Source organism: Lissotriton helveticus, chromosome 6 (genome assembly GCF_964261635.1).
Source record: "Lissotriton helveticus chromosome 6, aLisHel1.1, whole genome shotgun sequence".
Classification (NCBI taxonomy): Eukaryota; Metazoa; Chordata; class Amphibia; order Caudata; family Salamandridae; genus Lissotriton; species Lissotriton helveticus.
The window spans coordinates 389,903,855-389,920,993 of record NC_136067.1 but is presented as its reverse complement, the minus strand read 5'-3'; the positions used below and the strand labels follow the sequence as shown (position 1 = coordinate 389,920,993).

The following is a 17,139-nucleotide window of genomic DNA, read 5'->3' as shown; positions in this document are numbered from 1 at the left end:
GTGATCCTCTTTAAGTCTTGCACTGTTTAATGCATGTATGGCCACTCTGGCAACGCTGATTGAGTCTTTGCGATTAAAGCTGTCCTACATATTGATGATACACAATTGATTTTTATCTATTAACAAAAATTCAGTTTCCACTGAAGAAAATGCAAAGCCTGCCTTTCCAAGGTGTATGAATGGATGGAACAGTCACTTAAATTGTAATTCACATAAAAATGACTTCCTACTTTTTGATATCCCCAATGGAATTCGGTCTAATGAATGATGAGCCACTGGGTTCGCAATTCTCCAACGTACCCCCCCCTCCGTCGCCTCTCACAGTGGCTAGAAATTTGGGCACAAAATTTGACAAAGATTTTGTCTTTTGCCTTCAAAATCTGTCAGTTGCAGTTACATGTTTTTCCATCTTGCATTCACTAACAACATTTCTGGATATACTCCCTTTGGAGTCCCAGAAAATCGTAGTCCATGCACTGATTACATGTAGGGTGGAATACACTAACAGTCTGTACCTAGGACTTTACCAAATACATAGTCGGTCATTTGCAAGTGGTGAACAATGCAGCAGCCCAGTTAGTACTCAAATTGCCACATTGATCCTCGGCTTCTCACTACTTTAAACATCTTTACTGTCTGTCAGTGCACATGCATATTCTGTACAAATATCTGACTTAAGTCCATAGAGCATTCCAAGATACTGGTGCCAAATATCTTATTGACAGAATTCGTCCCTACACTCTATCCAGAAGTTTGAGATCTAAAATGCTAGATGCTTACCTGTTTAATAAGGTCAGGTGTGTAGGGAGAAGAGGTTGATCCTTTTCCTATTTGGCAGCTAGGGCATGGAACAAATGCATTCTGATCTTCATTATACTATCAATGAGAATAATTTTAGAAAACAACTGAGAACTTGGCTGTTTTCAATACTAACTCAGCAGATGGTTGGTTCACCTTATCATTGGTAGTGCTGAGATGTTGGCATGGCCCATGGTTATGCCACAAAGAAGGGGGACCCCACATCAAATAAGGACAGGTAGACGGGGAAAGAACAATGCAAAAAAAGGGAACATTGCCTGCCCCCTATATATAGGAGAGGCCTCTAAAGGTTCAACTGTATTCACAAAAGCCTCATACCACACAGAGAGTTCTTGAACACAAGATTAGCAAAACATTATTTTATTAATTACTGTTATTTCATAGGACAAGCATCATTGTAAAGTTTAAAATCATCGAGTATAATGTTTTTCTTGATATGTGTTTTACAAATATTGAATGAAATAGAACCATAACAGAATTGCATATTCACATAACATTCACACTGTGGTCTTCACTCCACACTATACAATCATACCAGCAAGCATACATCTAACTTCATACTGCTACCACACATTCATAAATTCCACGCGGATGTATAAATCAACGAACAATAGGGGACAGTGAACACAAAGTCCCAGATCACTCGGACGGTCTTCCAATGGAGAAAAACGCCAACGCGCGTTTCGGTGTGGAGATCGTCCGGGGCTACACCTTCATCAGGGTGGGAGAATAAAGGAGGGGCCACAGGGTGGCAAGGCATCTGAAAAGAAGATATGCACGTATTAAAATTCAAGAACTCTCCCATGTGGTTTCGGAGAGGTCATAGCTAAAGGAACCATTAAAAAGAGACTCCCAGGGGATCACTGCAAAGGGGAGGAGAGAGAGAGAGAGAGAGAGAGAGAGAGAGGGAGAAGGGAAGGGGAAAGAAAAGGATCAGAGTGGGACCTGTTCAGACTGGGGGAGAAATAATACAAAAAGTGAGAATAGGGAGATAGTCAGAACCCGTAGGGAAATAGACTTGTACCAGATAAAAGATCTCTTCCTTCAACATAAAGAGGGATAGTGCCCAATAAGATATCACATCCGGTGTATAGTGGGAAACAGGGGCCTATCAGGATAATATCACAGGATACCTTGATACACAGGGTCAAGCCCTGAGCTAATATTCCAACAATCCGGACAGGTCGGCATTGCTCCACTGGGGCTTTTCATGGAGGAACATGGCGGCGGCAGGCTAGCGGCTGTCGCGGAGCTCTCTGCCTGAGCACACCAGGAGAAACAATTTGGATGTCCCCGCAGAGATTTTACGGTGAGAATGGGTGGTAAAGTAATCGCAAGGTAATTACTCAACAGAAACGAGGTTTTCTTTCTCCTTTTCGAGCAAAACAAGCGGAGCCGAGGCGGTGGCGGAGAACGGAGATCGGCGCTAGGACTCAGGGAGATGGTCAGTGGGAATGCATGCCGGGAGTACGAGGAGGGGCTGCCGCAGGCTAGGAGAAACAGAGTTCTAGGAGCGGATTCAGGAGCAGCGGCCGAGGAGTTTGTGGCGGATGTGGATGTTCCATCGAGGCAGACAAACAAAACCAAGAAGATAAGTTTAAAATCAGAGACTGTGGTGTGGAGCTCGGGGGGAGTTAACTGGAAGTGGGAAGCTTGGCAGTGCACAAAAGGTGCTTTTTTACACCATTACAGAGGTCCTGTCTGCTGGGGGTATTTTTCAGCTAATAGATACTTATCCCCAGTTATCCCAGCTACTCCAGTAAAAGGAAGAGTTCGCATGGAGGCAGCCTTGTCTATAGGAGCACCAGTTTTGTTGTGTCAGAGTGAAGTAAGCTCTGATATTTTAACACCAGCAGAAACACACTCGGCAATAGGAATTTTAGAGCTTAAGGGGAAAGACTGGGCCAGTAGTAAGCAAGCTAAAAGCAGAGGAGAGGTGGTAAAAAATAGATACCAGTTGAGATCAAAACAAGAATTAAAGCAGCAGGGGGTTTTAGACTCAGCTGAACTGGGCGAGAAGGTGAGACCCTCACCTCTTATACCACACAAAAGTAAGAGGAAGTGGAGTTCTAAGAAGAGTATTAGCAGTAAGCCCCCTCAGCAGATTTCAACACAAAAAAATACTCCCTCTCTTAAAAGCTATTTTAAAGTGGTTGAGAAAATGAATTCCTTAAAAGAGGGAGCGAATATGGAAGAGGACCGGCAGTCAAATCAGATTACTCAACTTCCCTCTTTATCTGCTTTGGCCCTGGATAACAGGTACTCCCCTTTAGCTGAAATACAAGCCGAGGAGGTGTTAGAGGATATAGAGAGCCCAGTTAGCCTAGACAATGACACTCGGATAGGCGGCAGTAACAGTAATAGTCTGTCTGAAAACCCTCTATCCCATCAAGACTCTACGAGTTCACAGACATTGGAGGTCGCAGTGTGTAGCCACATGGAGATCACGGATACCACTAACAACGCAATTGTCCCAGCTTCTAAAACCTGTGTCAGATCAGAAAAGGATACCGGTCAGTTTTCCACTCCCCCCCAGGAGCTTGATAAGATTGGGCTCCTATTTCACTCATTGAGGAGTGATTTGCTGGAAAATTTGAAATTTCTGAGGCAAACCAAAAAAGACTACATGATAGGTTTGATCTTTTGGAAACTAGATTGGAAGGGATAGAGGCCCGGACGGTCACACTGGAAAAAAAGGTCTCTACCCTCTCAGTTACTATGGCAGAGATCAGTGAGGACCCCAGTGCCTTAAAAAAACAAAATAAGACTTTAATGGTGGACATGGAAAGATTGGAGACTCACTCAAGACGGAATAATCTCCGCATTCTAAAGATACCAGAGGGGGAAGAGGTAGGAGATATTAAAGCCTTTGTCTGTAGACTTCTTAGAGAGGGGGTTTTGAAAGCTTGGATATAGACCTAGAAGCGGAAATACAGAGAGTACACAGAGACCCTTTTAGACTACACCCAGATCGTAAGGGACCCAGGAAAATTCTGGTCTATTTCCAGACCTACAATGTTAGAGAGCTGATACTTAGTAGAGCCTTAGCAAGTGCCTCTCTTCATTATCGGGCTAACCCATATCAAATTAGGTCCGACATAGGAGGAAGAACGGCTCAGAGACAATGGGAATTGAGCTCAAGAATGCCTGAACTTAGATCATTGGGAGCGAAAGTTCAGATGAAGTTTTCAGCCATGCTTAAAGTTATGTGGAATAACAAAATGCATATCTGTAACCAGCCAGAAGAAGTAGACGAACTGTTACAGAATATGAGGGAGTAGGTTTTGTTGGACGTATCTAGCTCCCAGTTCTGAGCATACTTAAAGTATACTTAAAGCATACTTCTACCTGTATCTATGGATTATGCTTATATGGTAAAAAATTAACACAGCAATCCAAGACATAGATCAACTATATTAAGTAAAAAAATGAAAAAATGGGGGTTTGCACACCACACTTAAAAAATATTTTTACAAAAATTTAAAAAAACACCAATTCACACCGACAATAGTTAATAGGGCAAGGGATAGGATAGACAGTGTGCTGAAAGACGGAGAGATTCACAGGGGCAAGACAACGCCCAAGATGAAGGGAGGGTTCCTCAGGGGAGGGAGCGGGGGGGGGAAGGGAAAAAAAAGAAAAAAGTCCTCATTTGACCACAGAAATTTAAATATATATATACACAGACAAATACAAACATATAAATACATATATAGACATTCAGATAATGTTTTTTCCCTGGAGATAAGCTGGGAGGGTAATATCTGGTTATGGCGGTAAACCCATATACAAGTAGTAAGATCATTTCCTGGAATCTCAATGGAATAGGAAGTTTTAGGAAACAACAGAGGGTATGTGACTTTCTAAAGAACTTAAAGGCCAGCATATATCTACTGCAGGAGACCCATCTTGAGGCAAAAGAGTGTAAGAAGGTCTTCGAGAAAAGGCGTTGGGTACAGGACATTTTATGCTCTAGGCAAAAGGGAATATCTAGAGGAGTTGCAATAATCACAAGGGCAAACAAAAGAATTAAAGTACAGAGCTGGGATACTGACCAGTCAGGTAGGTGGCTGGTAGCAGAGCTGCTGATAGCTAGTTTACCATATACATTTGCAGTGTTTTACGGCCCAAATGAGGATAATGAAACCTTTCTTCGCAATCTTGAGAGGGTTTTAATCCTGAGCAAAGCACCTCTCATTCTTGGGAGGGATTTTAATCTCATTCTAGATACTCAGTTAGACCGCACCTCCAGAGCAAAATATGTCTTGCCCAAAAGGTCTCTTTCAGTTCTTAGGAACATAATGAAAGAATTTAACTTGCTGGATGCATGGAGAACTAAGAATGGTAACCTAAGAGAATACTCTTTTTACAGTAAAAAGTACAAACAATTCTCGAGAATTGATTTATTCTTGGTAGACCATTCTTTCGAGCCAGTTTTAACTTCAGTCACTCATGAAGGACTGGACTATTTAGGGCCCAGCGGTGCCAGGGAACAACACCTAAAACCTTCGTGGGATACCTGTTCTGGCGCACTAAAGACAGAGACACGGGAGACTTCCTTCGGCGTCAAAGATCAGCGTTTATTACTGCAGGGATGCAAAAGTCATGGGAAGTACAACAGAGTGTAGGTTCCAAGAGTCTGCTTCAAATTGCATTTGTGTGTCGCTCTCTTTTATACAAGATCTTGTCATTGCACAATACGTAAGCAAAAGGTTACAGCTCAGTTCCCACAGTAAAATTCAAAAGGATCGCTTTCATGTATTCAGAACCCCGGAACATAATTACATTAACATCACCAGTTCCAACTGTAAAAGCACATCTTCCCATCATTAGGTACATTCCACTTGAGTTGTAAATGAGCAAGAGTAAAGAGACAAGAACAGCTGCTAGGAAGTCAGGCATACCTTACTGGGAAAGAGTGTGGGGGTAATATTGGAAACATGATCATAGGATCAAAGAGCTTGATCCCAGCACATGCATGGCTGAAACAATAGGCCGGTACGGCAAGATTACCCTCAAGCTGAGCCATTTGTCTCTGCAGTGTCATTCCTCCGGTCATAAAGACGCATGAAAGGAATATGCATCTTCCGTATGGCTTGGGAACTAACAGGTCACGATGCGGACACTTGCCTGTTCACTGACTACGTGAGGGCAAGAAACAAAATGGATGCCGTATCCGAAATGGAACCCAAGGGTCCAGATGTAGAAACACGTAAATGAGGCGAACCATGTCAGGTAGTGTAGTGAAAACGCGTACACTTACCGAACTCGCCATTTACGGTTCATAGATACCAAACTCGTCCATATTCGGCAATGCCCAAAACACTAACGATTTTCACAGAACCTCAGACGCTCCTTTTGCCCTCATGTAGGCAAGCACTAGTCGAAATCAGAGTCGATCTCGATATTCATCAGATCATTCAGGTGTTGCTGGAACATTATTCTATCCAACAATGCCTCTCTGGAAACAGATGGCCTTCTTATACACGTTGTAGCACAAAGGCCACATAAGGCAGGACCACACTGCACACAAAGACAACACGTGAACAGAAATGTCATGACAACCCCTATAATCATTAGAATCTTCCAACCCCAAGTTGACATTAGACCCCAAAACCATCCTAGAAGCGTCCAATCTCCCTCGTCCACGTGTATGGACTCCGAGATTTTGTGCAACTGGGAGATGGCTTGATAAACCGTTGGAGCGTTATCAGGTATGAATATGCAGCAGCTCGAATGGATGACCTTACACACACCACCTCTATCCGCTAGAACAACGTCTAGAACCATACGGTTCTGTAACGTCATGAGCCTGTCCGCTTGAAGCTCTGCTGTCAGATTACCAAGGGCACTTGCAGTTATGTTAGCAGTTGACTCTACTACACGAGTTAACTGTCTCAGATTCCTGCTATTGACCATAGGGCCCCAAAACGGTAGGAAACCCTTGAAGAAGTCTCCTGCTTCTTGACCGGAAGTATCCTCTTTACTAATGACACCTCTCACAACTCTGGTTTTGTGATAGTCGGCGGCAACAGTGAAAGTCGGGGGCAAGAGATTTGCAATATAGCAGGTACCTGAGAAGTCGTGTGGTAACCACGTATATGCTCGGTCATAACATACAAAATAGGTACCCTTGGCAGTTAAGAAGACAGGGGAAGAGAGCATCGGTAGAACGTAAGTATCCGCACAAGCGCTCTTCCCAAGCCGGGCTCTTGGATTTCGGCCATGACCTTGCAGACAAAAGTGGCCTAGGTGAGGTACAATCCAGATTGGAGATGAGCTTTTAAGCTGCCTATCACCCACTGATATACTATACTCAGCCTCACTAAGGTACTTGTAGGCCTGCACTTCCTCCTCTGGGATAAGTGAAGGATCAAAAATGTCTCTATTTAGATCAGCAATCGCTGTCGCCAAGGACTTATGGTATGGAGCAGGACCAAAACTTGCTGAGCGTGGCTCTCGGTGGGGGTAGGAATCTAGTGCACTATGGAACATGATTTGGAATGCCCGAGCTGACCCTTGGGGACTGTACGGGAGAACCAAATATGGAATACCCCTGTCCATGGTATGCGGCATTAGCCCACACACCCAACAGTTTGTAGTATTTACCACCAACTGATGCTGATGCAAAAGTAGCACAAAAGAATTGTTTCTAAATTCCGCACGTCTGACTTGCTCATGTTGGGGCAGTATGTGAAAAGAATGTGGAGAAACAGTAGAGACGAAATTGAGATCATGAGAAGGAGTGGTAGGTAAGGCAGAAGGCAGCAATGATTGAAAACAAAAGTATACTCCACCCACCAGCAGCATAGAAACAGTTAGGAACAACATGAAAACCTGTAGCAAGAAACATTTTGTACGCAACACCTTATCTAATGCAGATCTTTGCGCCGACATTTTCTCTCTTTCCGACAGCTTAGAAAATTCCATCCTCTAACGACCGTCCGCGACGTTCTTGACGCACTCCGTTCTGTGTAGCTATTATCAATTCCCAGGAGTTCCCGGAAATTGACAAAAGAAACCGACCTAGTGTCGATAACTGCTAAACAGAAGAAAGTACCCGCACGGCCCTACGGCCAACCCGGATGATAGGTTCTAGATAAATTGAACATTCAATTTACTATAAAGTTCTTGGCTGCACGGAAAAGGGAAAAAGGTACATCATATAAAATGTCCACAATATTCAGGGTAAATGTGGACTCCAAAAATAACAAACAATTATTTTATTAGTCTTTTGTGCGTAGGCGAAGAAAGTATCGGCTGCTCCCAGGGCGAGTCTGATCTTCAAACAGTGAATTGGATGGCAAATGAGTGTTCGATTGTTCAGACAATTGTTCAGCACTTGAAGTTTTCAAGGTTGATGGAAAGGAAATTGGTCGAGGGGAATCAACAAGGGTGTCAGATATGGGCTGAGCTTCGCTGAACGGGACAAAGCGTAGTGGAGCGTCGGTCTCGGACGAGGAAAAACCCTTTTTTATCCAAGTATCCGCCGGCAAAGGAAGCGGGACTTTCTTGGTGTGGGTGGCATGTACCCAATGCTTCCGTCCCTCCAGCCGAACCGCCGTCCTTGTTGCCAGTAGCACCTGGAAGGGTCCCACAAACCTCGGCTCAAGGTTTTGTTTTCGTCCGAACTTACGGGTGAGGACCCAGTCCCCTGGTTGCAGCCGATGACCAGGACCCTCTGTTTGTGACGGCAGAGCCTCAAAGACCTGTTGATGAATCAAACTCAATTTAGCAGTCAGATCATGGAGATAATCAATCAGCATGGGATATTCAATTCTACCAAATTCTTTAGGCCTCGGGACTCCCCAAATATTAGCAGGACGGCCGAACACAATCTCATATGGGCTAAGCCCTACTCGAGAGTGCACAGTTGCCCTGGTCGATAAGAGAGCTAGAGGCAAAGCATCTGGCCATGATAAACCAGTTGTTGCCTGAATTTTTGCAAGTTTCAGTTTCAGGGTGCCATTGTATCCTTCCACCAAACCCGCTGACTGAGGATGATTAGCACTATGAAATTTCTGTACTATACCTAAACCACGACACACACTCTTCATCACACTTCCCACAAACTCACTTCCGTTGTCCGACCATACAATCCGAGGCATGCCGTATCTGGGGAAATACTCTTTGAGCAGAATTTTTGCTGTGGATAGGGCAGTATTATCCTTAAGGGGGTAAGCCTCAATCCATCTGGAGAACGCAAATAGTACAACCAAAACATACTTCAAATTGTTGCATCTCTCCATATGGATGAAGTCCAATTGGATAACTTCGAAAGGACATGTAGGAGGGGCAAAATGACCAGGTGGAGTGGGGGTGCCCTTGCCGGGATTATGCATCAAACATACCATGCAATTCTTAACCACTCTCTCTGCACATTTAGTAATCCCATCATTCTTCCATACAGGAGACAACAACTTGCATATGCCCTTCGAGCTAATATGTGCTGTGCCATGGGCCATTGTAACAACAGCAAGCACGTATGCATCCGGTAACATCCATCTCTGTTTCTCTGACAAGTCAACCCAACATCCATTCTCGTCTAACTTTCCCGTGCTTTCTTTCCACTTAGTCTTTTCCATTTCAGTGGCCTCATTCTGTATTTCCTTCACACTCTCAACAGTGTCCTCACACATGCTAGTCTCTGCTGGCCGTCTTACTGAATTCGCAACGTACATTCGATTTGTCAGATCTCTAGCTGTCTCTTTAGCAGTTTCGTCGGCAAACGCATTACCATGACCAACATCATCTGTCACCTTTCGATGCGCACTGCATTTAATTATGGCCACTTGCTTAGGCAACGTGAGTGCATCTAAAAGGTCATTCACAAGCTGTCCATGCTGAATCTTCGTACCATGCGACGTAAAAAATGCTCTTTCTTTCCACAATCGCCCAAAACTATGCGCCACACCAAACGCATACTGGCTGTCGGTAAACACATTCACCCGTTTCCCTCTGGACAACACACACGCTCTCGTCAAGGCGATCAGCTCAGCAGCCTGAGCCGAATTCTGACCCAATCTTGCGGTTTCTACAACCGTACTCAATGTCACTACAGCATACGCGGTCGTCACATCACCATTCGGCAACTTAAAACAGGAACCATCGACATACAAAGTACCATCGGGATCTACCAATGGAGTATTTTTTAGGTCAATACGACCCTTTGTTTCCTCTTCAGTTCTTAGATAACAGTCATGCGGTACTACATCACTTGACTCCGTGTTGATCGGCAATAATGTTGCTGGATTCAACACATTACACCGTTTTATCCGTATGTGACTAGCCAGTAACGTCAGCTCATACCCAGACAACCTTGCGCTCGTCAAATGTTGAGTTTTCGTTCGGTTTAAGAGAGTGTCAACTGCATGCGGAACCATCACCGTAAGCATATTATCCATGACCAGACCTGCGGACTGTCGAATGGACGCCGCGGCTGCCGCTGTTACTCTTAAACAACTCGGCAAAGCTCTAGCTACTGGGTCTAAGGTCGAAGAAAAATATGCGCATGGGCGCTGTTTGTCACCAAATTGTTGCGCCAGAACACTCAACGCACAACCATCCCTCTCGTGAACGTACAGTGTAAACGGCTTACTGTAATCAGGAGTACCTAACACAGGAGCCGAACACAACGCATCACGTAATTCAGAAAAACCTTTTTGACACTCTTCAGTCCATGGCAAAGGAGTCGGAACATCCTTGCACGTGAGAGCTAACAATGGTTTCGCCAATAGTGAAAAATTTGGGATCCATTGTCTGCAGTATGACGTGATACCTAGAAAGGCACGTACATCTCTCTGAGTTTTTGGCACAGTCATTCGGGTAATCGCTGCAATTCTCTCTCGGGTCAACCTTCTCCCTTCTTTTGACAATAAGTGACCTAAGTAGGTTACTTCTTGGCAACAATATTGCAGCTTGGAAGGTGACACCTTGTGATGTAAGTCACATAAATGCCGCAACAACGATACTGTAGCAGTTCTACAAATATCTTCGGTATCAGCAGCTACCAACAGGTCGTCAACGTACTGAATCAAGGCTGCGCCTGCCGGTAATACGAATGAATCAAGTTGACTTTTGAGGGCTTGACTGTAGATAGACGGACTCTCACAATAGCCCTGTGGTGCACGTTTCAGTCTAAAACTGCGACCACCTAATGAGAATCCGAATAGGTCTCTGCTTTCCTCAGCAATCGGGATACTAAAGAAAGCATTCTTTAGGTCGATCACCGTGAACCAGGAGGCAGAAGCTGGAATCAGAGTTAGCAAAGTGGTGATATCAGGGACCACGGGAAATTGTGGAATCACGATTTTATTCACCTCTCTTAAATCGATTATGAAACGGTACACAGGAGGTTTAGATGGATCAGTGCGTTTTAAAATTGGTAGTACAGGACTATTACACACATTTCCTCGGGTTTCTTCAACTACATCCTTTTTGATCAGGTCGTGTACAATCGCTAATAGCGCCCGTTCTCCCTCAATGGAGATACGATACTGAGGTATACGTGGCAGTCACACATTTGGTTTCAGCTTGATCATATAGGGTGAGATGTCCAAGAGACCCACATCATTGGGACCTGTGGCCCATAGAGACGCAGGAAGGGAGCTCAATTCCGGTAGGAGTTTATCGATCGACAAGTACATAGGAGAGATTACTCTTCGACCTAATGTAAGCTCCACTCCTTCAGGGGAGCAGTACAATGTCGCATATAACCGTTTTAACAAATCCAAGCCCAAAAGATTCTCACCACAACCAGTAGATAGAATCAATGGAGCCTCCAACTCACGAGGACCAATAGTGAGGGGCAAAGGGCTGGAGACAGGATTTCTAACCGGGGCGCCAGAGAATCCAACGGAAACATTTGTTAAGCCAGACAAAGGTGCGCCAGGGAGTTTCGAATGCATGATGGAACTTTTCGTTGCATCAGTGTCTAACAGAAAAGGCTCGACTACGCCAGATGTAGCAACTGCGACGTAAGGCCCGCTCTGATCAACCGGAACTGATACTACTCCCTCTCTTTGTCGGTGGCTGTCCTAGTAATGATCGTTTGCAACAGTCTCATGTTCAACGTAGTAATCGTCTACATGATATTGTGTAGATCTAACTGACCCCGCATTTCGCTGGTCAAAACAATTATTTGTATCTGATGAATTCTGAGGGCGATCGTTCTGATTGTGAATGGTACCGCGGCCTCTACCTCGAGATGCCTGCTGAGGACCACCACGGCTTCCTCGTGATGACACACCATTCAGACGGTCACGCAAAGCGGAACAGTCGTATTTTATATGTCCCTCTCTTCTACAATATGCACATTGGTTATACCCAAGCATAGATCTAAAGTCAGAGGAGTCAGGACGTGACTGTATTCTGGAGGATTGTGATTGTGGTCTATATTTCTGTTGTAAATCAGTGTGATTTGAACGCGGAGGATACGCTTGCTGCAACAAAACCTTCGTTTTCAGCTCCTTCGTTTTCTTATCTACACGATCACTTTCTTCTTTTTCCGTATTCTCATAATATTGAGCCGTCGCTAATATCTGTGCCGTGGTTGAAACAGCCCATGCACTTTCTGAATTTTTCAATTTGTTGCATAGTTCTGGCAACAAATTCAACACGAATTTGTCAACAAACAACCGTTGGCCTCCCTCAGTGCCCTTATCCTGACCTCTATGATCGACAAATGCCTCTTCGAATCTAGTAAAGAAATCGGAGACACTCTCGTCCTTCTTCTGCTTACAAGCTGCTAATTTATCCCAGTTTACCCTCATCGCCGGCATAAGCGTTTTCATGAACGTAATTATTCTCTGGGGCAGATCCGAAATTACCTGCTCTGGCTTAGCCCCACCAACTTGTCGGCCATCAGCCGCTATTATTGCAGCCCAATCACCGCCTAACTCATTCGCATGATTTTCCTGACGAATTTTCGCCCAAACGGGCTGTGGTACAACATTACCGAACAGCATGTCGATGTCGGCAAGGTTCATAATAGTAGCATCTACTAATTGAGACAACTCCTTGTAGTAACCCGCCGGATTCTTGCGTGGATCAGGTAAGGACTGTTTGACTTGTAAGACTTCTGATCGCTTCCATGGGAGGTGTATCCAAACTCTTTGGAAATGCGGAGGGATCGGAGGGGCAGCACCAGGATCACCTGGCATCCATACTGGTGGAACCTCTCTCATAGGGTACTGACCAGGAGCCGCTTTCCAATTCTCAGAGTCGTCATCAACCGCCACTCGAGAATGCACTGTCGACCTATGGGCTAACAGTCGCTCTAAGGCACGTCGTACATCTCCACCTACAATCATACCGCTCAAAAATTGACTCTGAAGTTCAATCATATCGGGCGGTACGTTATCTAAATTGTTATTATACCATTCTTCCCTCAAAAAGTTACACATTTCTTCGAACACGAATCTCTGTGTAGGCTCATTAAACTGAGAAAACGTCTCGAAAACCATGCGTGGAGGGTAGTTGGCAGGATGTCTTATCCACCTATGTGCCATTGTCACTAACGTCTCTTTTTCCCTCCCACTAGGGATCTGACTCCGTCTTTGGGGAGTTTCAGAAGTATCGGATGGAAATAACTGACCAGAAAGCGGTGAATAAAGGGTAGCAACAGTGTTAGGGATACGATTACGAACAGAAGGAGAAAGGAGAGCAGGAGCCACAACGTTTGAAGTGAAGGCAGACACAGCAGAAGCAGGCAAGGTAGTCGGGGTGGCAGGGACAAGAGGCAGAGAGGGTACAGTCAAAGGAGCAGTAGGAATAGAGACAGGTGGTGCGACAAACGTGGGACCAACAACGGGCTGACCCGCAGCCGCCGGAACAACAGGAGGGACAACAGGAGGAACAACAGGGGGAACTACAGGGGCCGTAGCACCCTGTGCGTAAGGAGGTGGCGATTTCATCAAATACGCTAACAGGGGATCCTCCTTCGAATCCTCTTCTTTCTTATCCTGACTAGTTGGTAAAACCGGATAACATTTGTCTATCCTCATGATGTAGTCTAGTGGAAACTTCTATTTCTTTTTCTTCTTTATCTCGCTGACATTGTTGTACAACTTGCATTATCGGAACGAAACCTTCTCTTCGATCCTTTTTAAGCTGTTTGATTTCTTTCTGCTTGGCCTCTTTACGCCATAACCGAAAAGAATCAAACATAGCTGGTCTAGCTTTCCTTTTGAATAATTTAGCTTCAAGATTATCTAAAATCGTAAGTTCAAAACTTCCATGCGGTGGCCAACTAAGGACACCATCTTTTTTCGTGTAACGGACCCAATATTTATTATAAATAATAGGACCCACACCATGTCGACTATAGAGCTCATATATCGGAGTTCCAACTGGAGGTATCGGACACGAGTCCTCCAACCGGGAATCCTTGTTGCAACATTTAAAAAGACCGAGAAATCCACTATGGCTAGGCATCGTGCACACTAACCTAGTATCAAACTTCAAGGGTTACCGAAGCACTAATCCTTCGTGAAAACAAAACCCTCGGTTTTTGGCAATTGCAATTGTCAAATAAAAACTAAGGACCAACAACTAAGAACCACAAATGCAATGGAACCATGCATACAACAAAGCTTAAAAAAGCTCGACAACAACTAAGGACTGGGATCGACCCACAAATACTTAACTGAAAATACAATGGCGTCACCCGGAAGGCCCGTCTATCGTCTCGCTTGTACGAAAGGTCTACGCCAGGCGTCGAAAACAGGTCGACAGTCAGGGCATCAGTCCGCCGCAGCCGTCAGGAGGCGGGAATCTTCGCGGGAAAAATCTTCGGACCACTTATTTCGACAACAGGATCGATGAAGCGGGGTGCACCTTTTCCTCGGAGATTTCACACGAAGTTCCTCACAATCGTCAGGCTTTGGACCGGTACCGCCGATGTCTCCCCACGTTGGGCGCCAACTGAAGGACTGGACTATTTAAGGCCCAGCGGTGCCAGGGAACAACACCTAAAACCTTCGTTGGATACCTGTTCTGGCGCACTAAAGACAAAGACACGGGAGACTTCCTTCGGCGTCAAAGATCAGCGTTTATTACTGCAGGGATGCAAAAGTCATGGGAAGTACAACAGAGTGTAGGTTCCAAGAGTCTGCTTCAAATTGCATTTGTGTGTCGCTCTCTTTTATACAAGATCTTGTCATTGCACAATACGTAAGCAAAAGGTTACAGCTCAGTTCCCACAGTAAAATTCAAAAGGATCGCTTTCATGTATTCAGAACCCCGGAACATAATTACATTAACATCACCAGTTCCAACTGTAAAAGCACATCTTCCCATCATTAGGTACATTCCACTTGAGTTGTAAATGAGCAAGAGTAAAGAGACAAGAACAGCTGCTAGGAAGTCAGGCATACCTTACTGGGAAAGAGTGTGGGGGTAATATTGGAAACATGATCATAGGATCAAAGAGCTTGATCCCAGCACGTGCATGGCTGAAACAATAGGCCGGTACGGCAAGATTACCCTCAAGCTGAGCCATTTGCCTCTGCAGTGTCATTCCTCCGGTCATAAAGACGCATGAAAGGAATATGCGTCTTCCGTATGGCTTGGGAACTAACAGGTCACGATGCGGACACTTGCCTGTTCACTGACTACGTGAGGGCAAGAAACAAAATGGATGCCGTATCCGAAATGGAACCCAAGGGTCCAGATGTAGAAACACGTAAATGAGGCGAACCATGTCAGGTAGTGTAGTGAAAACGCGTACACTTACCGAACTCGCCATTTACGGTTCATAGATACCAAACTCGTCCATATTCGGCAATGCCCAAAACACTGTAACGATTTTCACAGAACCTCACTCATATCCCAGTGGGCCTTTCAGATCTGTCAGTGGTACAACTAAGCATTAACTTTAAAAATATTGCCACTGAACGAAGATGGACCCTAGTTAGAACCATCCTACTAGATGATATTATTGGAGTTGAAATCAAGAGTAGCATAACAGAGTATTTTTTATTCAACGTGGGTTCAGCTACAGAACAAACTGTTTGGGAGTCATTTAAGGCCTTTCTTAGAGGTTTATTGGGACACCAGATGAGACAAAAAAGAAAAGAGATAAAAGATAGTGAAATTAATGATTTGGACTCCATTAAGAAGAAAGAGCAGGAATTACAGCGAGCAGCTTTAGAGTAAAGAGAGAAGATTGCAGAATTAGAAAAGGGGCTTCTAGAGCTGCAGCTGAGTCTCAAAGCTAAAGCTGAAAAGCTAATCCATGACAGATGGGAGACTAGTAAATTAAAAAACTTTGAATATGGAGAGAAGTGTGGGGCACTCTTAGCGTGGAAGGCCAGATCAGACAGGACTAGGAAAAACATCAATACCCTATCTCAAAGAATCTCGGGAGAACAGCTGACTAAAGACGGTGAGATTAGGGATGAAGCCAGGGGTTTCATGGAAGAGTTATACCGGGAAAATATAAAGATTGGAACAGAAGATTTGGACAAGTGGTGGAACCAAAGGGCACTACCTCAATTGAACGAGGAAGATAAAAAGACCCCGTCGGGGGAGATCACTGAGGGGGAAATCAGAGTACAGTTAAGAAAGATGAGCAGGAATAAAGCCCCAGGCCCAGACGGCCTACCACCGGAGATCTATAAAGACAACGAGGAAGAGATTCTTCCATACCTGTTGTCCCTCTTCAACAATATTTACCAGCAAGGAGGGGGTATCCCACCCTCCTGGTTCGAGGCCACCATCACTCCAATAGCCAAACCTAATAAAGACCCAATGAAGATAGAGTCATATAGACCTATCTCTCTTCTAAATTCTGACCTTAAAATATTCTCGGGATTCTGGCTGAGAGATTATCTAAAGTCATTAAAACTATCATCCATCCTGACCAAAGGGGTTTTATCCCAGGACGACAATTAAATGAGTTGACCTTTCAGGTCATCGGAGCAATTGATTTTGCGGAAGAAAAGGAACTGCCATTAACCATCATGGCAATAGATGCCGCGAAGGCCTTTGATCAAGTTAATTGGGTGTTCCTTTGGGACACCCTAACAAGGTTTGGCTTCCCACTACCCTTTATTCAGGCTGTTAAAAAACTATACGGGAACCCACGAGCAAAAGTCCTAATTAATGGGTGCCTGACGGACTGGTTTGAGATATCAAGAGGGACAAGACAGGGTTGTCCCCTGTCTCCTCTCCTTTTCGATTTATATATCAAGCCTTTTGTGGCAATGTTAAGATCAGATCCAACAATCATCCCCTTTAAAATGGGTGGGCTGGAGTTAAAGACTGCACTGTATGCTGATGATTCGTTGCTATACACCATCAATCCACTAGAGGCTATTC

At 44.6% G+C, this 17,139-nt stretch overlaps 1 long non-coding RNA gene across 1 annotated transcript in view; it reads right to left on the bottom strand.

Annotated features, from left to right (window-relative positions):
* Positions 1–1,387: 1,387 nt before the first annotated feature.
* LOC144761381 (uncharacterized) overlaps positions 1,388–17,139 on the bottom strand; it is a 28,650-nt gene continuing 12,898 nt past the window's right edge. The window contains exon 3 of the long non-coding RNA XR_013595697.1: positions 1,388–1,579. This is a non-coding gene — a long non-coding RNA (uncharacterized LOC144761381). The remainder of the gene's footprint in view (positions 1,580–17,139) is intronic.